Genomic DNA, 23,020 nt, shown 5'->3' with positions numbered 1-23,020 from the left:
TCGTTCTTTTTAATGGCAGAGTAGTTTTCCATTGTATATATGTACTACACTTTCCATCTGTTGATGAACATTTATGTTGCTTCCTTGTCTTGGCTATTGTGATATTGCTGCTATGAACATATGGGTGCATGTATCTTTTTGAATTATAGTTTTGTTGGGATAGATGCTCAGGAGTGGGATTGCTGGATCATGTGGTAGTTCTATATTTAGTTTTCTGAGGAACCTCCACACTGTTTTCCATAGTGGTTAACACCAGTTTACATTCCCACCAACAGTGTAGGAAGGTTCCTTTTTTTCTCTTCACCCTCTCTAGCATTTGTTGTTTGCAGACTTATGTCTGGTGTGGGGTGGTACCTCGTAGTTTTTGATTTTCATTTCTTTGCTAATTAGTGATGTTGAGCATTTTTTCATGTGCCTACCGGCCATCCATATGTTTTCTTTGGAAAAATGTCTATTTCGGTCTTCTGCCCATTTTTCAACTGGGTCGTTTGTTTTTTGTTGTTGAGTTGTTAGAGTTATTTGTATATTTTGGGGATTAAGTCCTTGTTGGTTGCATCGTTTGCAACTATTTTCTCCCATTTTCTAAGTTGTCTTTTCATTTTGTTTATGGTTTCCTTTGCTGTGAGACTCCGCAAATTCTGAACTCTGCCACTTCAACTCAATGAGACGCATTGACTCTGTTTAGGTTCCCTCTCCCCTTGTTGTAGTTCCAAACAGAAAGCTGGGGCAGTCTTTGGGTTCACCTCATTTGTGTCCCTTCTTTCACGGGTCATATTTCTGTACTGCCTGTTATCGAGTGTCTGAAAAGAATTGTTTCATGTTTTGTCTAGCTTGCTACTTGTTTGTGTGAGGAGGACGGTTCTGGACTTTGTTATTCCCTTTTGCCTTCATTTTTGAAGGATATTTATGCTGGATGTAGAATTTTAAGTTGATGGCTTTTTCCCCCCTTGTATCACTGTAAAGTCATTGTTTCAGTGTCCTCTAGTTTAAGTTGTTTCTGATGAAAAGTTAGTGATTATTCTTACCGTTGTTCACTTGAGGTAGTATTCCCCCCCCCTCCCGGCTGCTTTAAAGATTTCCCCTTTATCTTTGGTTTTCAGTAATTTTAGTTATTCTAGGACTAGCTTAGCCCTAATACCAAGGCTTTCTGAGATCTCTGCCAAATGCATGTCATGTTCCTTGAGGTCTCTCCACTCTAGCTGCCAGGAATTTGAACATCTCCCAAGCTCAAGGTACTTGTTCAGTTCATGCCCCATGTTGTTCTTTCCCCAGAATTTTTTCTTTGACTGGCCTCCTGGAGTCTTGCCTTGTGCATATATAGCTTAGCCTCCAGGCAAAGAATTAGAAGATCTCTCCACAGATTTCTGAAAGTTTTTTGCTCCACAGCTCTCTTCTTGCTTGTATTCTACTCCTTAAATTCCAGTGACTTCAGTAGCCTCCAGCTTGGAGCTCTGTTTCCTCAATTCACTGAGATCTCTGTGCTCTTTTGGGCTTCCCTTCCCTGTGGCACAAGTCAGGGTTTTCATGAGTCTTTGTTTCTCTTCTCTCAGGAATCACAGTCCTATGCTGACTGTTGTTGAACATCTGAAAATAATATTTCATGTATATTGCCCGGGTTAATGGTCTTTCACAGCAGGAGGTCTAGCCCAGTTCCAGTTAGTTATTCCATCATAACTGGAAATGGAGGTGTAGAACTTTATTTTAATGTTTAATTTTTCTTTATGATTTTTGGTATAGCATACTTTTTAGACTGTGGCTCCAAAAAAAGATGCCAGCTTATATTTTAATTTTCAAGCCATACAGAGAGATACAAAAAAGGAAGTTCAAAGAGAAAGAAAGAAAGGAAACAAACTCACTGTCCTCAAACCCAGAATTTACCATGGTTATCTTTAGCATTTTAGATCACTTATTACAGATATGCACATAGAGGGATAATTTATTTTTTGAATGGGTTTATGCAGTTCATACTATATTTAGTTAAAAGCGCTTAAATTTAATTAACAGGGTAAATTTGTTAAACAGAGCAACACTGGAAAAATGCCTCAACCACAGGTCAATATCATTAACTACAAGAGATATTTACTAAAAGATTTTTCTTTAGGATTATGAAATAAGATTGTGGAAAAAGCCTAAGAGGTTAGAATCACTATGTCATAGTCAGCATGCTTCAGTTTGTCTCTCATATAAAAAAGAATCAGAACCAAGTGTTGGCAAATATCTGCTGTTGGTAGGAGCATAAATTGGTACAAATTTCTAAATGGCTATTTTTAGCTCAAGCTGCTATAACAAAATACAATACATTTATGGTATTATAAACAACAGGTGGTTTATAAACAACAGTTTATTTCTTACAGTTCTGTAGGCTTGAAGTCTGAGATTGGGGTGCCATTTGGCTTCTGGTGAGGGCCCTCATCAGGGTTGCCGACTGCAGGGTTCTTGTATCCTCAGATGGCGGAAAAAGAGCTAGCTAGCTCCCTGACCTGTTCTTATAAGGGCACTAATCCCATTCATGAGGGCTCCATCCTCATGATCTTGTTAACTTCCCAAGACTCCACTTCCTGATAGCATCACATTAGGGATTAGATTTCAGCTCATGAGTTTGCGGGGGACGTAAATATTGAGTCCATTGCAATGGCAATTGGATAATATTCAGAATCCTAAAAATGTTCACATCCTTTGCCCAAAATCCCTTTTTTAGGAATTATAAGGAAATAAGATGTGCACATAAACATGAGTGTGTGTATGTGCTGTTCAGTTTAGTACTATTTATAATGTTTAATAATTAGAAGCCTCTTAAATTATTAAATTATGCAAGAGCCATATAACTAAATACTATAAAGCCATTATAAATCATATTCTTTAATTTTTGTTTAATATACTAATTAGAATAAAAATTGTTGGCAAGTGATAAAAACCATGAGCTTTAGGCTGTTTAAAGGTGTAAGGTAAATATTCACAATATAGTAAGCGAAGAAAGTAAGATCATGCTTTTGAGTTTCTTAAAAAGGAAATATTAATTTAAAAGGCTAAATAAAATATACTAACTTGGAGTAGTTAGATTATGGGTTATTTTTCACTTATCTCATAGACTGTTTAATATTTTTCACATTTTCTGCAATAAGCATGTACTATGTTTGCAATCATACAAAAAATTTTTAAAATTCTGATAAAATTAATGTTTGGGAGTATAAGGGAAGAAGGATTTAAGTGATTGTAGTTTTTCCCATCTTAATCATGTCTCTTTCTCATTTTTGCACATATTTAGCTTGAGCTTTATCAGTACAGATTTAGTGAAACAGACATTCTTTTTTTTTTTTTTTTTTGTCTTTTTGCTATTTCTTTGGGCCGCTCCCGCGGCATATGGAGGTTCCCAGGCTAGGGGTCGAATCGGAGCTGGAGCCACTGGCCTACACCAGAGCCACAGCAACTCGGGATCCGAGCCGCGTCTGTGACCTATACCACAGCTCACGGCAACACCGGATCGTTAATCCACTGAGCAAGGGCAGGGATTGAACCCGCAACCTCATGGTTCCTAGTCGGATTCGTTAACCACTGCGCCACGACAGGAACTCCGAAACAGACATTCTTATGCTATATGTGTAATATACATTCTAAACATTTTCCAATTTAAACAATCTCCCATTGTTCATAGTTAAAAGTCATAGGTTTCTATTAAGCACTGCTTTGTACACTTGAAGAGATTTAATACTGCTTTCTTTGCTTTTTATTGTTTTTCCCAGGGCTTTTTTTTTTTTTTTAAGTTTTTGTCTTGCTTTCTCAGCCACTGTTACTGCCTACCTCCTTGCAGATGAGGATACCCTTATTTTAAAGAAAGAAGTCCTAGTCTTCAGTTTTCTCAGTAAAATATTATATTTGCTGTCCCTATCCCTGGCATCTTGAGCATATGGACCTGGTGCTCTTCAGGAACTTGCCCTAGTGACTCAGCCTCACATTTTTTGCTATATATAGAACATGTTAGAAATCCAGTGGGGAAAGTTAATATTCTAAAGAAGAGACAAAGGACTGTTGTGGTTAATGAACAAAGAAATAGACATTTCCTTCAGGGTGGTGCATTCATACCAGGCCTCAGAAAATGACCTGAACTTGCATAGTCTGGTAGCTGTTCCTCCTTGCAGTTGCAGATCCAGAAACTCATTTTGGTCAGGGAACCCGATTTTCTTGCTAAGCAGATTTACTGAAGATTCTTATGGGAAACAAAGTTAATGTCTTAATTTACATTAAGAAATAATACCAAGCCATAATAGTTTGATAGCTCACATCTTTATCATAGGGCTGCGTCTACCAAAAGGATGTGAACAGTTGGGTCCACTAATCAGATTGTGTTTTCCTGAAGGCTCAAGGCAGTACATTCTTCTTTAATTACCTTATTTTTAGGCTTTGTGAAGGGCTCTATAGCTGTGAGCACATTTCTTAATCTCCTAAGCCTCAGTTTTCTCATCATTAAAATTGTGATAATAACTGGCTCCTCCCTAGGCTTGTTGAGAACTGAACAAGGTAATCCATGTAAAGTGACTAGCCCAATGCCTAGCACCTACCTGCCATTCAGTACTTGTTTAGATGATTTATTGTCTTCTACTTCTAGGTTTGAGGTCTCGAAGTTAAGAAAGGCCCTCTTTATCTTTTCTTGCTCCCTGCAGGCATTGCTGGGAACTCCACTGCATGAGGTGGTGTTGAGGTACTAATACTACTTGATTTACAAGAAAAATATTGTTGTTCAGAGTCGTAAAACTTCACTCAGTCTAGTGAAGAACCGTGATGAATCTTTGCATAGGTTGTGTTTCACTCTGAGATCTAGCCATTTTAATATTTTGAGACTAAGCTAAGAATCGTTCTTTTAAGGAATTCAGTAGTGTTTCCAATTGGCATTTCTAAAATAGCCTGATATTTCCTGTAAAACAAACAAGTTAAGTCCAGATAACAAATTTAATAAGCTGTTTTTACTCATAGCTGACAACTTAGTAAGGTTTATGCTCTATAGTGAATAATTCTAATTTATTATATTCATGGATTGTAATGTTGTGAATGACCTGATCCCATTCCCTTTCTTTCAGATGATCTTACTGAGGCCCAGAGATCCAGACTGAAACTAAGCCAGACAGCTGATGCGTCATAGGGGGTCCCTGGGACTGTGAGGTGCCAGTGCAGCTGGGCCCAGGACAGTGAGGCCCTTGATATAGGAGTTTGTACTCTGGAGAAGGCAAGGAGAGCGGCCAGCTCCTTTTGGGTGTCAGCATCCTTTCTTTCACGTGGTTGTGAGAAGGCGGTATTGAATTCAAGCAGCGAGCTTGCCATAGTCCTGAGTGGCAGACATCCCCGAGTGAGTCCCTTCTAGAAGGAGCCCCGGCCTGCCCCTCCTTGCTTGCTTAGCTGAATCCAAATCAGAGTGAACAAATGTCCTTTTTGTGTCAGGTACCATGTCTGCTAACTAGGCACTGTGGAGCATTTGGGACTTACCCCAGAGTTTTTAATGGCAGGGCTGAGGCAGGACTCCAGCACACTCTCTTTGCTGTATACCAGTGCCTCCCAACATCGGATGAATTTACCTTCTCTTCTGAATTACCATTTGACTCACATGGGAAACTTGTTAAAGAATGTTTTGACATCTATTTATTCTCTAATTGTTCTAAATAGTATGTTCTTATTTACAGTTCTAGTGTCTCATTGTCTCATGAGCGTATATTGTGTCTTCAACTGAATCCTTGAGAACCTCTATACCATTTTGATCTCTTTCATAGGATCCTTAGGGCTTAAAAATTTTAAGCATTCTGTAAATTGTTGATTAATAGGTAACTGTTTGCTATCAATTTTTTAATTGCACCAAACTTCACATTTTAACATACTTTCAACTATAGAAGGATCTGGATTTGCTACTTAAAGCTCGCATCCTCAGACAATTTAAGATCGAAAAGAATTATAAAAGTGCTGTAGTCGTGGAGTTCTTGTCCTGGCCTAGCAGAAACGAATCTGACTAGGAACCGTGAGGTTGTGGGTTCGATCCCTGGCCTGCTCAGTGGGTTAAGGATCTGGCGTTGCCTTGAGCTGTGGTGTAGGTCGCAGATGCGGCTTGGATCCAGAGTGGTAGTGGCTGTGGCTGTGGCTGTGGTGTAGGCCGGCAGCTGTAGCTCCAATTAGACCCCTACCCTGGGAACCTCCATATGCCTTGGGTGTGGCCCTAAAAAGCAGGGGACAAAAGAAAAAAAAAAGTGCTGTTGTCATGTGAAAGAAATGGAGTGCTCTCACAGATAACTTACATTTCAATGTTTTAAGAACCAGGGAAAGTTAGGGGGCCGTTAGGTTGGTACTTAATTTAAATAAATGACCTGGGGTCATCTGGTTGTGTTTTTGTTTTTTAAAATCACATTCTAAGATTTAACTTTTATGACAGCCATCAAAAATACATATGGTTATAGAAAACAACTCTTGAATTATAATCCTCTGTGTTTTCGTGTTTATTTCTTGGGAGGGGGAAAAAAAAGGAATATTTCATACCTCCTTAGGATGGTTTGCAGAGTGGTGCAGTTATGACCAGTCTTAATACTTGGTCCCAGTCAGCAGTCTCCCCCCCCCCAGCTTTACTGAGGTATAATTAATAGTAAAAATTATATGTATTTAAGGTATAAAGCACGATGATTTGATACATACACACATTGTGAAATGATTACTGCCACCGAGTTAATTTACATATCCATCGCCTCACATAGTTACCCTTTTTTGGGGGGTGTATGTGAAAACATTCAAGAGCTGACCTGTTTGAAGATTTCAGGTATACAGTACAGTAGTAATGACTGTAGTTACTATGCCATACATTAGATCCCCCGAAACTCTTCATCTTATAACTGAAAGTTTGTACCCTTTGACCAACATCTCCCTGTTTTCCCCACCCCTCAAGCCCCTTGGAAACCACCATTCTGCTCTGGTTTTATTACATCTCATCTTTTCTTTATCCATCCAGTCAGCATTCTTGAAAGTATATATATTTTTTAATATCAAGAGGAGTCAGGAGTTCCCGTTGCAGTGCAGTAGAAACGAATCCGACTAGTATCCATGAGGATGTGGGTTTGATCCCTGGCCTCACTCAGTGGGTCGGGGATCTGGTGTTGCTGTGAGCTGTGGTGGAGGCCGGCAGCTGTAGCTTCGAGATCCCTAGCGTGGGAACTTCCATACGCTATGAGTGTGGCCCTTAAAAAAAAAAAAAAAAAAGAGTCAGATGATAAAATCTGGATAAACCATTGTAAATCTGTAATTGCTATTAGAAAAAACAAGGGACACACCATAATAATGGATAGCGATGTCATTTTAATTTCAAGGACTAAATGAGTATCTAGTATGAATGTGGAATTGTCATTCAGACTACTTTTTGACTTCATATATGCTCTATTTGTTTTGTCTCAAAATTTTTTTTTACATGGCGATATTCAATATTTATTTTTAGTTGTCATTAGGTACTAACAGCCTCTGGTTGGTTGAGGGATGTGTTTTTTCTGAGTCTAGGTTACCTATGCCTTATTTTTGTCTAATTTTTTTAAATTTAGTCTCCTACCTTATCTTTGCATCTCCCATTTCACTGGTGTTCACATTACTCAAAACACTTATTTTGAGCCTTAATTGGTACATAATTAGAAAGTTCTAAGATAATTTATACTATGTATTTTTTAAAAGCTTAAGATTTTTTTTTTATTAACATACATTAAAATTGACTTTTTTGGTGAGGAGGGTGAATAGTTATCTAAGTTTTAACTGTTATATAGATCCCTGTAACCACCACCGCAATCAGGATACAAAACAGTTCGATCATCTCCCAAAACTGCCTCCTACTATCCACTTGTATCACACCCAAATCCCTGGTTTGTCTCTTCTTAACCCCTGACAACCATTGATGTCATATAAATGGAATCATATAGTATATATCCTTTCGAAACTGGCTTCTTTCACTCACAATAATGCTTTTGAAATTCATCCAAACTATTGCATGTATCAATAATTCATCCACTTAAGGGGAGTTCCCATTGTGTTGCAGTGAAAACAAATCTGACTAGGAACCATGAGGTTGCGGGTTCAATCTCTGGCCTCACTCAGTGGCTTAAGGATCTGGCGTTGCCATGAGCTGTGGTGTAGATCACAGATGCGGCTTGGATCCTGTGTTGCTGTGGCTGTGGTGTAGGCCAGCAGCTGTAGCTCCAGTTTGACCCCTAGCCTGGGAACCTCCATATGCTGTGGGTGCGGCCCTTAAAAAAAGCAAAAAAAAAAAAAATCCATTTTATTGCTCAGTAGTATTCCATTGATAAACTACACTACAGCTTGATTATTTATTTATTCACTTACTGAAAAGCATTTCCAGTTTGGGACGATTATGAATAGAACTGTTGTAAACATTGATGTACAGGTTTTTGTGTAAGCACAAACTTTCATTTCTCAAAGATCAATACCAAGGAGTGGGATTGCTGGGTCATATGGTAAGTATATATTTAACTTTATAAGGGGCTGCCAAACATTTTCGGAATGGCTGTACCATTTTGCCTTCCTACATTCATATGAGAGTTGTAGTTGCTCTTCTTCTTCTTCTTCAGCATTTGGTGTTAACTTTATTTATTTATTTATTTGGAACTCTTTGTTGAGGTCTTTTACTGCGTTTTAAATTGGGGTCCATGTTTTCTTACTGTTGAATTTTGAGAGTTCTTTACATATTGAGAATACAAATCCTCTGTCAGATATGCCATTTATAAATATTTTCTCCCAGTGTTGTAGTTTGCTTTTCATGTTCTTGGTATTGTCTTTCACAAAGTAAAAGTTTATAATTTTGAAGTCCAGTTTATAATTTCTCGCTTTTATGAATAATACTTTTGGTATCATGTATAAAAATTCTTTGCCTAACCCCATGTCACAACAGTTTTATCCTGTAGATTCTAAGTTTTATAGCTTTGCATTTTATATTAAGAGCCATGATCCATTTTTAGTTAATGTCTGTATAAGATGTGATGTTTTGGTTACATTTTTGCCTATGGGTATCCAGTTGTTATACCATTTTTGGAAAAGTCTGTCCTTTCTTCATTAAATTGACTTTCCATCTTTGTCCAAAGTCAGTTGGCCTTATTTGTGTGGATCTGTTTCTCAACTGTATTCAGTTGATTTATGTGTCTCTTCTTTAACCCAGTACCATACTGTCCTAATTACTGCAGCTTTAGAGTAAGTTTTAATATTCTTTCACTTTTACCCTTTTAAATAACTGTTTGGCTTTTTAAATTCTGTTGCTGTTGTTTTTAGAATAAGTTTGTCTATACAAACAAAAAATATCCTTCAGGGGCGGGAGTGGAGTTTGATTAGAAGTGTGTTTTAATCTACAGATCAGTGGGAAGAATTGACACTTGCTATGTTGAGCTTCAAATTTATTAATGTGATACGCCTTTCCATTTATTTACATCTTCTTTGATTTCTTTAATAGTGATGTAATTTTCAGCATACAGCTCTTATACTGTTGATTAGATTTATACTTCAGTATTTCAAATTTTGGAGAGCTATTCTAACAGTTTAAATTTTCAGTTTCCACTTGTTCATTGCCAGTATTATGTGATTGATTTTTGTGTGCTGACTTGTCATCTTAGGACTTTGTAGTTTTACTTATTAGTTCTAGGAGATTTTGTATAGATTCTTTGAGATTTCTATGTAGACAATCATGTTGTCTGCAAATAGGACTTGTTTTTTCCTTTGTAATCTGTATGTTTTTCCCCCCTTTGCCTGTTCACACTTGCTGGGACTTGAAATACAGTGTTAAATAGAAGTAGTCAAAGATGGAGTTCCCGTCGTGGCTCAGTGGTTAACGAATCTGACTAGGAACCATGAGGTTTCGGGTTCAATCCCTGGCCTTGCTCAGTGGGTTAAGGATCCAGCGTTGCTGTGGGCTGTGGTGTAGGTCACAGACACGGCTTGGATCCCGAGTTGCTGTGGCTCTCGTGTAGGCCGGCAGCTACAGCTCTGATTAGACCCTTAGCCTGGGAACCTCCATATGCCACGGGAGCGGCTTAAGAAAAGGCAAAAGAAACAACAAAAAAAGACACATTGACTTATAGCCAGTCGTAGCGGGAGGGTATTTGGTCTTTTGCCATTAAGTACGTTGTTACCTGTAAGCATGTACTTCTACTTGGTTTGGGTTTATTTTGCTCTCCTTTTTCTCTAATTTAAGGTAGATAGTTAGATTATTGGCTTGAGAATTTTAATTTTCCTCTTTGCTAGTATAAGTATTTAATGCTATAAATTATCCCCCAAGCATTGCTTTAACTGCATTATACAAATTCTCTAATTTCTTTCAATTAAAAATATTTTCTAATTTCCCTTGAGATTTCTTCTCTGGCCTGTGGATCATTTGTAAGTGCATCATTTAATTTCCCCATCTTCAGAGATTTTTCTGTTACTGATTTCTACCTTAAGTTCATTATGGTCAGAGAACATATTTTTGGTTACTTAAGTTCTTTTAAATTTGCTAAGATTTGTTTTATGACCCAAGATAAGATCTACCTTGGTGAACATTCTTTGTGTACTTAAAGAAAAAGTAAACTCTGCTTTTGTTGGGTGGAGTGTTCTATAACTGTCAGCTTGATCCAGTTGGTTAATGGTGTTTAGTTCCATATCCTTATTGATTTTTTTGGTCTATTAATTATGTAGATTACTAAGAATATTGAAGTTTCCAACTATAATTGTATTTTTCCTTCCAAATCTGTCAGATTTTACTTCGTGTATTTTGAAGCTCTCATGTTAGGCACACACACATTTAGGATTATTCTATCTTCTTGGCAAATTGACCCTTTTGACATCATATAATGCCTGTTTTCTTTGTTTTGAAGTTTACTTTATTTGATTTTAATATAGAGCCACTCCAGCTTTCTCTTGATTAGTATCTCTGTGATATATCTTCACCCATCATTTTACTTCTAACCTACTTATCTTATTTGAAATAAATTTCTTGTAGGTGACGTATAACTGGATCTTATTTCTTTTTCTTCATTCTCAATAATCTTTGTCTTTTAATCGGTGTGTTTAGGTGCTTTACATTTAATATAATTACTTACTATTTGGATTTAGTGCTACCATTTTATTACTTACTTTCTATTTGTCCTTTTTGGTTTTTGTTTCTCCTTTTCCACTTCCTGCCTTGTTTGGATTTGTCTGAACAGCTTTTGGTATTCCATTCATATTTATCTATTGTGTGGTTTTTTTTTTTTTTAACTTTATATCATTCTAGCATCAGTGTGGGTGTATGTGGTTTGCTCTAGGGACTATAAGATACATGTCTAAATTCTTTTAGTCTACTTAAAATAAATATTTCCCCACTTAAGTGGGACATAGATATCTTAACACTATATGTCTCTTTGCCCTCCTCTTTTTTGTTTGTATTATCTTACATATTACATCTACATATGTAGAGAGTCCCATCAGACAATGTTATAGCTTTTACTTTTTTTTTCCTTTTTCTTTCTTTTTCTTTTTTGCTTTTTAGGGCTGAATCCATAGCATATGAAAGTTCCCAGGTTAGGGGTAGAATCAGAACTGCAGCTACCAGCCTACACCACAGCCACAGCAACACAAGATCCAAGGTGCATCTGTGACCTATACCACAGCTCACACCTCAGGGCAATGCTGGATTCTTAACCCACTGGGTGAGGCCAAGGATCAAACCTATATCCTCATGGATACTAGTCAGGTTTGCAACCCACTGAGCCATAATGGGAACTCCTACAGCTTTTACTTTTAACCTCCAAACATATTTTAAAGAATTCAAGATGAGAAAAAAAAAGTAGTTTTTTTATATTTACCCATATGGTTATTATTTCTTTGTTCTTTTTCATTACTTTTTTTTTTTTGGTCTTTTGTCCTTTTTTTAGGGCCGCACCCGCAGCATTTGGAGATTCCCAGGCTAGGGATCCAATCGGAGCTGTAGCTGCCGGCCTACACCACAGCCATAGCAATGCGAGATCTGAGCCGCGTCTGCAACCTACACCACAGCTCATGGCAGTGCTGGATCCTTAACCCACTTAGCGAGGCCAGGGATCGAACCTTCAACCTCGTGGTTCCTAGTTAGATTCGTTTCCACTGTGCCACGACGGGGAACTCCTCATTACTTACTTTTTTATTTTTGTTTGTTTTTTTTTTAGGGCTGCACCGTGGCATATGGAAATTCTTGGGCTAGGGATCGAATCTGAACTGCAGCTGCCAGTCTGTGCCACATCCGCAGCAATGCGGGCTCCAAGCCACATCTTGTGACTTACACTGCAGCTCACAGCAATGCCGGATCCTTAACCCACTGAGTGAGGCCAGGGATCGAACCCACATCCTCTTGGATACTAGTTGGATTCATAACCTACTGAGCCACAACAGGAACTCCCTGTTCCTTTTCATTACTGATGTTTTTATTTTTCTCTTGGCATCCTTTCCCTCCAAACAGTAATTCTTTTAGAGGTGATTTGCTGGCAGTAAATTTTCTTGGTTTTTACCTTCACCTGAATGTCTTTATTTTGCCTTCATTCCTGAAGGATATTTTCACTGGATATAGAAATTCTCTGTTGACAGTTCTTTCAGTCTTTTAAAAATACACCATTTCCTTCTGGACGTTAATGGTTTCTGGTGAGAAATTAACATTCCTTCAAATAGCTATTCTCCTGTAAGCAATGCATCACTTTTTTTCCCCAGCTACTTGCTGATTTTTTCTTTGTTTTTAGTTTTTATCAGTTTTACTGTGATGTGTCTGGGCATGGATTTCTTAGGGGGTTATTCTATTTGAGTTGTCTGAGTTTCTCAAAGCTGTATATACATTGTGTCTTTTACCAAGTTTTGTAAAGTTTTCAGCCATTATTTCCTCAAGTTTTTTTCTGAACTGAACTCTCACTCTCTAGGCTGCTAATGACACCATGTTAGACCTTTTGGTATCCCTTGAGGCTCTCTTCATTTTTTTTTTTCCTTGTTCAGACCTGATAATTTCTATCTATCTGTCTTTAAATTCACAGACTTTCTTTCATTGTCTCCATTTTGCCTATTGAGCCCATCCAGGCATTGTTTCAGTTATTTTATTTTTTAGATCTAAAATTTACATTTGATTTTACTTCTTTTGTTTAGCCTTATAAAGTCTTAATAATGAAAATTAGTACATACTTTTGTAAAACAAAATACATATAGAAGTATATGAAATTTAAGAATTTTGTTGTATGGATGTTACTATTAATGGTCATATAAATTTTTTTTTCTATTGCAGACTAACATGCATGTTTATGTGTGCATGCACACACACAATTGTACATCTGTGGGGTAAATTTTAGAATTAGAATTCTGGGTAGGCATTATTTATTTATTTTTTTATTTTTTGTTTTTTTAGGAGCTGCACCTGTGGCACATGGAAGTTCCTAGACTAGGGGTCGAATTGGAGCTGTAGCTGCCCACTTATTCCACAGCCATATCAATGCCAGATCGGAGTCATGGAAGCTTAGGGCAATGCTGGATTCTTAAACCACTGAGTGAGGCCAGGGATCGAACCCATGTCCTCATGGTTACTAGTTGGGTTCATTACCGCTAAGCCACAACAGGAACTCCCTGGGTAGGCATCATTTTTAATATGCACAAAATAGTCCATGTAACCTTTCCCCATTGGGGTGTAGTACAAAGATTGTTCCTTGTTTTTCACTAGTATAAATTCCTTTTTTTTTTTTTTGTCTTTTTGCCATTTCTTGGGCCACTCCCACGGCATATGGAGGTTCCCAGGCTAGGGGTCAAATTGAAGACGCAGCCGCCAGCCTACACCAGAGCCACAGCAATGTGGGATCCGAGCCACGTCTGTGACCTACACCACAGCTCACGGTAATGCCAGATCCTTAACCCACTGAGCAAGGCCAGGGAGTGAACCCACAACCTCATGGTTCCCAGTCGGATTTGTTAACCACTGAGCCACGACAGGAACTCCTCACTAGTATAAATTCTTGGGGAAAAAAAATCTTTGACCAGAAAATCTTTTCTTATGTTTTAGATTCATTCATTAAAATGGCTTCCCAGAACTAGAATTCGTATATCAAATTATGAACATGCCTAAAGTTTTTGAAAATTTATAAATTAATATTCCAAAGACTTGGTTGATTGACACTTGTCATTATGGATAAATTTAAGCTCAGGAATAAATAGAGCCTTTGTGTTTCTACTGCCAAAGTACAAGAGAATATTGGAACTATGCTGAGACCTTCTATTCATTTCAAAAGGACTTGCCCTTCTTGGAGCATTTTCATAATAGCTGCTTTTAAGTCTTTGTCAGGTAATTGCTCCAGTTGTGTCATCTCAATGTTGATATCTGTTTATTATACCATGCAAGTTGAAATTTTCCTGTTTGTCATATGCCAAGTAATTTTGAATTGCTCTTGCTTCAGTTCAGTGGAGAATGTTCATTTGTGTTTTTTAGTAGGCAGTCAGCCCTATCGGTGTAGGCTGAAAGTTGCAGCTAGCGTCCTGTGGGTTGCCATTTCAGTGTCAGTTCATTTTTCAAAGCCTATACTGCTTTGCTGTTGGATCTGTCCTGTGTGTACACTGCCCATTGGCCAGTTTGAGATAGGTGACTATCTCCTTGTTCAGTTTGCATAGTTTTGGTTTGCTATTTAGGAAAAGATCTACGCTATGTTGGGCTCTAGAGTGAGCCCAGGCATTCATAACCTACCTTACAGAGTAGCTTTTCTGAGTCCCTTCCACTCAGCTATTTCCCCTATACTTTCTACTTCCCTGGGATCTCTGCTTTTTAGTCCCAGCTAGAAAACTTTTTCTACTGTGCTCGCTACTAATGATTGTGCCCATATCCAGGGACAAGAGGTGGGAGCAAAGAGAGTGGAAGAAATGGTTGGGAGAGGGGTTTGCCCCACGCTGTTGAAACGACAGCTCCTGAGATGGAAGAATTTTTCCCTCCCTCAGAGTTTTAGGTACTTGTGGGCCTCCTCCTGGTACTCCCTCCATTATCCTGCCCACGCCTGAACTTAGGGCTTCTCCTGAAACACTGTCTACACTGATGCCTACTTCCAAGTTTCCCCTGGGCCAGGTGGCAGGATACAAGAGGGTAAGAGGATGGAAGAGAGTAAGCCATGAACTTCTTCCCCAATCTACCTCCTACCCTTTACTTTTCAGTCTTTAAATAGCTGCTTCATACATTTTGTTTAGATTTTATAACTGTATTCAGCAGAGAGACAGGGTGGAGTGTTTTTACTTTATCTTAGCTGGCACTGGAACCCTGTATTGTGTACTTTTAAGTATCACATTCACTTATTCAAATAACATTTCTTTATCGTTTGAATCCTCACCATATGCTGGGCACTTTAAATACATTATTTCTTTAATTTTCTGACAGCTGTCTCCTTTTAGACATGAGGAAATTGAGGGGTAAAACTTTTTTTTTTTTTTTTGGACTTTTCAGGGCTACACCTGCAGCATATGGAAGTTCCCAGGCTAGGGGTCCAGTTGGAGCTATAGCTCCCAGCCTACACCACAGCCACAGCAACGCCGGGTCCTTAACCCACTGAGCGAGGCCAGGGATTGAACCTGTCACCTCATGGCTCCCAGTCGGATTCATTTCCGCTGCACCACAACAGGAACTTTTTTTTTTTTTTTTTTGGTGAGGGGTAAAACTTTTAAACTAGGTCTGGAGAATACAGATACTAAATGACAGGCTGGGATTTGAACCCAAGGTGTGGTCCCAGGACTAGCATCATCAAACCCACAAGAGAACTTGCCAGAAATGTAAAATCTGTAGTCCCACCTCAAATCTACCAAATCAGAATTCTGGGAATGAGGCCCAGAAATTTGTCTTGATGAGCGTTTGTTAACCTGATGTATGCTAAATTTGAGCACCACTTCTCTATGCTGCAGGACTTAACAATATGAGGTATGTTTTAGTTTCTTAGCAAAATTTTAATACAGGAAACTGAAGTTACTTTTCACCTTTGTTTGAGACATATGGTAGTATACGGAGTGAGAACTAATTTTCTTACTGATGTTACTAACGTAGCTTTAAAACCACACTTTTCTCTATTACTCAATACAACAGTTAAAATATAAATACTATAAATTTTAAAAGTTTAAATGTATGTGTATGTATATATAAAGAAATCAATTTAGATATAGTTTTTGGCCAATAAAAACACAGCCTCTGATGTTAACTATGTCATATAATGGTCTTATTTAAAAATTTAGGATAGTAATGATGATTTCCCGAGATTTCAGGGTAACTTTTGATATAGGCTTAGATTAAGATTGGGCTGGGCAAAACAGGATAGGTCCTATCTTGTGTAATTCTCTTTTTTTCACAAAAGATTGAATGTATAACTAAAGTTAATTTGCCTACCCTTGTAGGACATTTTGTATAAATTTACCAGTGAGAAAAAAAAAATCTATTAGACCACATCTTCAGAATCCATGGCGTTTTTGTTTTCTTTTATTTTGGGTTTTTCAGGAGATTTTTTTGGCCATGCCTGTGGCATGCAAAAGTTCCTAGGCCAGAGATCAAACCTGAGCCACAGCAGTGACAATGCTGAGTCCTTAACTTCTAGGCCACCAGGGAACTCCAAGTGTCTGTGCAGGTTTTTTTCTTTTTTTTTTTTTTTTTTTTTTGTCTTTTTAGGGCCACACATGCTGCATGTGGAAGCTCCCAGGCTAGGGATCACATTGGAGCTGCAGCTGCCAACCTGCGTCACAGCAACACAGGATCCAAGCAGCATCTGCTGCTGACACCACAGTTCATAGCAATGCCGGATTCTTTAATCTACTGAGCGAAGCCAGGGATCGAACCCACATCCTCATGGATACTAGTCAGGTTTGTTACTGCTGAGCCACAATGGGAATTCCCAAAATCTGTGTTTTTAACTAGCCTGCAATCCACATATATCTTGAGTTTATATAGATTGGTTGATTAGATTGTATGTGGGTTAGTTATGGAGCATTGTTTTTGGTGATAATCTCTCTTCATATTAATAGAGTGGCTGGGGGTTGGGGCAGAGCAGATGTTAATTCCCCATTATAGAAACAGGTTTTAAGGTATCATTATTTATACTAGATTTTAAGTCTTTTACCCTCTGGTGTCCACATTAGCAAACACATACAAGTTGTGGAGTATCCTTGTGGAAATGTCAGTGTTAAGGTGAAAAGGGCCCTGCCCTCAAGGAGCTTACTAAGCAGGGAAACAGTTGTTACTGAAAAAAGTAATTACTGTGTTAAAGATATATACAGAGTACTGTGGGTATGGTGTGTTGGAGACAGGCTAGGCTAGAGAACCTAGCTGTTAGTATTTGAAATCATCCGTGGTGGTATGTGTATCACACAAATCAGCAAATGCTACATGCCTACAGAATACCAAGAGTAGGGCAGGGGAAAATGGGATTGGGGCACAACACTCAAAAAACTTCCTCAGCAACGCATTATTTTTTTTAAAGGAGAAACCTAAGTAAAATGGTAACACGGTTTTACATGTTAAAATAGAAATGGTTGGGGTTCCCTGGTGGCTCAGTGGGTTAAGGATTTGGCCTTATCACTGCTTGTGGTTCAGGTCAGTACTATGACGTGTGGGTTCAGTCCCTGGCTCTGGAACTTCTACATCCCTTGAGCACAGCCGAAAATAAATAAATAAATAAAATAGAAATGGTTAAGAAAAAATATAATAAATATGCCGTTTTATCTTGAAAAAGAACCGAGATTTGCTTGTCAAGTGGATGTGGGAGAGGTTGCCTTTTGTGAGTTATTGTGCAGTGGTAGAAGGAAGGTGTCCGAAATCTAAGCAAAAGTTAACACCAGATGTGGGTGGGTATGGCTCCCAACAGGAAGTGGGCTGAGGTAGCTGGGCAGTGTTTGAGGTATGTATGTGTGTTGCGTATTCCCATGCGTAGGGCTTAGTGCAGCTGGGTACAGTTTTCTGTGTTCACCTAGTGTTTTTCTTTTCTTTTTTATTATTTTCTTTTATTTTAAGGCTGCACCCATGACATAGAGACATTCCCAGGCCAGGGTTTGAATTTAAGCCACGGCTGCAATTTACACCATAGCCACAGCAATGCTGGTGGATCTTTTAAGCCACTGCACTGGGCCGGGGATCAAATCTGTACCTCAGTAGCGACCCTGGTGGCTGCAGTCAGATTCTTAACCCACTGTGTCATGGTGGGAACTCCTCATCTAGTGTTTAATGGCACAAAAACAAATGGCATTCTTGTAGTGCTCGGTGTTATTCCCTAGTGTAATAAGTACACTGAAACAAATTTGAGCTTTTCAAGCAAATGTCATAGCAGAATTGACTGTAACCAGGCTTTTTTCCCCTTGTAAGAACCAGCTTACCAGCATACCTCTGGAGATGGAGCTCTTCAGTCAGCCTGGAGGAGTCTTGGAAGACTTGACAGAGAAGTCTTGACAACTGAGTTGAGACTTGGCAAATGTAGTGTATCGCCGGGTCTGGCATAGGTAGAAGGAGGGCATTCCAGGCAAGGTGGGCAGCAGCATCTGAAAAAGCATGCAGATGTAAGCCTGATATGTTCAGGAAACTCTGATGTGTAGTTCAGTGTTACAAGAAGGTGAGAACTTGGAAGGAAAAGGGACTACTGTTACTAAAACATAATAGTTAAGCAGGGCTAAATTCTCAGTGACCCTGTATGCCACTTGAAAGAATTTACATTTTATCCCCCAGGGGGTGGGTAGAGAACACAGAAGAATTTTCAGCAGTGAAATCTGTTTTCTAATACTGGTTTATATAGCACTCACTGTGACAGCATGGAGGGTACTTGAAGGATACCCAAGTGGAGTCTGGGAATCTAGTGGGGTAAGGAGGCACTAACTAGTGTGGATCTTTCATTGGCTTGACTCCTTTGAGAATTTTAAAAGCTGTAGATGCTTACTAGAAACTGTGTCCTTTTTGTGTTTCTAGAAGTCAGTATTACTATAACCTTCTTTCTTGGTTTTAAGGGCTAGGGCCCTAAGAGTTAGTCTTCTATATGGTGACGAAGTAGGTGAATTTCTAACTGCCTTTTACAAGAGCTAATTTCACCATTAGCTTTATTTATACAGTGCTTGAAAATGATGTGGTGAATCATTATTGGAGAAATTTTATCATTTTAATGTGTAAATAATTACACAGCCCAGCCCATTGGATTCCTATTTTTGCCAAAATTATTTTATAATAAAGAATAACCAGTTAATGAAGTAAGAACACTGTCTCACACCGTACACAAAAAATAAACTCAAAGTGGCTTAAGGACTTAAATATAAGACATAACATCATAAAACTCCTAGGAGAGAACATAGGCAAAACATTCTCTGATATAACTCATAGCAGTGTTTTCTTAGGTCAGTCTCCCAAGGCAATAGAATAAAAGCAAATATAAACAGATGGGACCTAATCAAACATAAGGTTTTACACAGCAAAGGAAACCATAAACAATATGAAAAGACAACCCACAGAATGGTAGAAAATATTTGCAAACAGTGCAGCTGACAAGGGATTAATCTCCAGAATATACAACTCAACAACAAAAAAGCACACAACCCAATCAAAAAATAGGCAGAAGACCCGGGGAGTTCCCATGGTGGCTCGGCAGAAACTAATCTGACTAGTATCCCTGAGGACATAGATTCAATCCCTGGCTTCGCTCAGTGGGTTAAGGATCTGGCATTGCCATGAGCTGTGGTGTAGGTCAGAGCTGGTGTTGCTGTGGTGTAGACCAGCAGCTGTAGCTCTGATTTGACTCCTAGCCTGGGAACCTCCATATGCCACAGGCGTGGCCCTAAAAAGACCAAAAAAAAAAAAAAAAGTGGAAAGCCAAAATAGACATTTCTTCAAAGAAGACATACCGATAGCCAGTAAGCACATGAAAAGATGCTCAACTTTGCTAATTATTAGAGCAATGCAAATCAAAACTATAATGAGATATCACCTTATACCAGTCAGAAGGACTATCATCAAAAAGTCAACAAATAATAAATGCTAGAAAGGGTGTGGAGAAAAAGGAACCCTCCTACACTGTTGGTGGGAATGTAAGTTGGTACAGCCATTATGGAGAACAGTATAGAGGGTCCTTAAAAAATCAAAAGCAGATACCATATTATCTAGCAATTGGGTGCATATCTGGAGAAAACTATTAATTCAAAAAGGTATACGCACCCCAATGTTCTTAGCAGCTCTATTCGCAATAGCCAAGATATGGAAGCAACCTAAATGTCCATTAAGAGATATGGATAAATGTCCATCTACACACACAATGGAATACCACTCAGCCATAAAAAAGAATGAAATAATGCCATTTGTGGCAACATGGATGGACCTATAGATTATCATACCAAGTGAAGTAAGTCAGAAAGAAAAAGATAAATATTTGCTATCACTTATATGTGGAATCTAAAAACATGATATAAATGAACTTATTTATAAAACAGAAACAGACTCGCAGACATAGAAAACAAACTTGGGGTTACCAGAGGGTCAAGAGGGGAGACGGGTAAATTCGGAGTTTGAGATTAGCAGATACAAACTACTACATATAAAATAGATAACAAGTGTGTGCGTGTGTGTTTGTGTAAACTGAATCTCTTTGCTGTGTACCAGAAGCTAACAACATTCTAAGTCAATTTAAAAAAGGGGTGGGGGGCGGTGTGGAGTTCCCATCGTGGTTCAGCAGTAATGAGCCCAACTAGGATCCTTGAGGATGCAGGTTCAATCCCTGGCCTTGCTCAATGAGTGCATTAAGGATCTGGTGTTGCAGTGAGCTGTGGTGTAGGTTGTAGACACAGCTTGGATTCCACGTTGCTGTGGCTGTGGTGTAGGCAGCTACAGCTCAGATTCGACCCCTAGCCTGGAACTTCCATATGTCACGGGTATGGGCCTAAAGAAAAAAAAAATTATAAGGGATAAATATCAGGTGAGATTCTGGGGTTAAAAAATGATATAACTACAGTCTTCCAAGCAAAGTTAGATAAAGATGTTTTGAATTACAAGTCTAAATTAAGAAAGCCATCCAGCCCACCCTTTAAAAAAATAAATCTCTTCTCACAGGGTTCCTTAGTGTTATTTTGAGCCTGTTACCAGAGGATTCTAATGATAGTAACCTCATAATCTGGTTGAAGTTAATGAAGGAGGAGTTCCCATCGTGGCACAACAGAAACAAATCTGACTAGGAACCATGAGGAGGTGGGTTCGATTCTTGGCCTTGCTCAGTGGGTTATGGATCAGGTGTTGCCGTAAGCTGTGTATAGGTCGCAGACACAGTTCGGATCCTGCGTTGCTGTGGCCGTGGTATAGGCCAGCAGCTATAGGTCTGATTGGACCCCTAGCCTGGGAACCTCCACATGCCACGGGTGTGGCCCTAAAGAGATAATAAAGACCAAAAAAAAAAAAAAAAAAAAAGAGAGAGAGAGAGAAAGAGATATGAAAGAATCTCTAAAACTAATTGAAAACAGGAAATCAGGATAAAACATTAAAAAACATGTTCCTGACCCAGGGATCAGATCTGAGTCACAGTTGAGACCTAAGCTGCAGCTGCAGCAACACTGGATCCTTAACCCACTGTGCCCAGCTGGGGATCAAATTTGTGTCCCAGCACTCATGAGATGCTGCCAGTTCCATTGCTCCAAAATTAAACTCTTAATAACATTAAGGAGTGCTGTTTTCTTCCTTCCTCATTATTTTTGTAACTCTTCTTTGATAGGGAAAGTTATTTGATCATCTGTACCAGATTCTTACTATAGATGCTGTTCAGTTATTACTTAGTATGATAGCCTATGAGAGTCACTTGTGAAAAGAAACTATGGGTATAGGCATATAATAAAAATGTGTTGTAATCAAATGGTCCTAGTTATGTTGTAATTCATGGACCTCAGTTCACTTTAAAAGACAGATTCTCATCTTTACCTCATCTGGGACATTGCTAAATGGTATGTATGCTCCCTCTTCTGTGTTGTCCATATTTCTCTCCCTTAATCCTCTTAGGACTCCTTTTGTTAGTGCCAGATATTGTCTTCTGTCTTCAGCTTTTATAGAAACAATAATGTGTCTTTTTTTTATATAGAAATAAGGTTTTCGGAGTTCCCGTCGTGGCGCAGTGGTTAATGCACCCGACTAGGAACCATGAGGTTGCGGGTTCGGTCCCTGCCCCTTGCTCAGTGGGTTAACAATCCGGCGTTGCCGTGAGCTGTGGTGTAGGTTGCAGACGCGGCTCGGATCCTGCGTTGCTGTGGCTCTGGCGTAGGCCGGTGGCTACAGCTCCGACTCAACCCCTAGCCTGGGAACCTCCATATGCCGCGGGAGCGGCCCAAGAAATAGCAACAACAAAAAAGACAAAAGACAAAAAAAAAAAAAAAAGAAAGAAAAGAAATAAGGTTTTCTTTTTCTCCTTGACCTTGCCCTCACCATACCTTAATTCATATTGCTTTGTTTTCTGACTGAACCATTTGACTGAAGTACAGGAATAAAAGTACCTTTTTTTTTCTTTTTTTTTGGCATAGCGTATAAGACCCTTTAGAATCTATCTTCTCAGCTTCTCGGGTTGGTTTTTCTTTTCATTCACTCCACCTGTCCTTTGCTTCAGCCATTCTCAACCAGTCACTTTTGGAAAGCCAGAGCCTTTCCTCTTTCTCCACCTGAAATGCCTTTCTCCACTTGGCAGGCAGCCATTCATTCTTCAAAACCTAGCTCAAAATAAATTTTTTTCTGTGGCACCTTCCCTGCATTAGTTAGAATTAGGTACAGTGACAAGTAGCAGAATCTCCAAAATAACAATGGTCTAGAAACAAGAGAAAATGTATTTCTCTTATAAAAATGGAATATGCAGTTGAGTGCTGAAAAGACTTTTCTATTCCATGAAGTCATTAGGGAAGTAATTTCTGCCTCAAGCCTTCCGAATCTCTCAGATTTAACCCTTGTCCTCGCCATCTAAAATTGAGGTATCTGTTTTACACAGTTCAACATACGAAGGAACAAAAAAGGGACCAAGAGCATTTGTGAGCTATCAGTTTCGCTAAAGCTCCCCGT

General features: G+C 38.8%; 2 protein-coding genes across 7 annotated transcripts in view; both read left to right on the top strand.

Moving 5' to 3' along the window:
- CRIPT (CXXC repeat containing interactor of PDZ3 domain) overlaps positions 1-6,452 on the top strand; it is a 92,476-nt gene extending 86,024 nt beyond the window's left edge. The window contains exon 7 of the transcript XR_014839451.1: positions 5,073-6,452. The gene's annotated coding sequence lies outside the window, so the exon portion shown is untranslated. The remainder of the gene's footprint in view (positions 1-5,072) is intronic.
- Positions 1-23,020, top strand: part of SOCS5 (suppressor of cytokine signaling 5) — a 77,380-nt gene that overhangs the window by 14,885 nt on the left and 39,475 nt on the right.

Source organism: Sus scrofa, chromosome 3 (genome assembly GCF_054392235.1).
Source record: "Sus scrofa isolate SSC_HxYL_T2T_F1_AM1 chromosome 3, Sscrofa_HxYL_maternal_Yorkshire_Landrace_v2.0, whole genome shotgun sequence".
Classification (NCBI taxonomy): domain Eukaryota; kingdom Metazoa; phylum Chordata; class Mammalia; order Artiodactyla; family Suidae; genus Sus; species Sus scrofa.
Note: the sequence above shows the minus strand (reverse complement) of the source record. Positions and strands in the feature narration are given on the sequence as shown.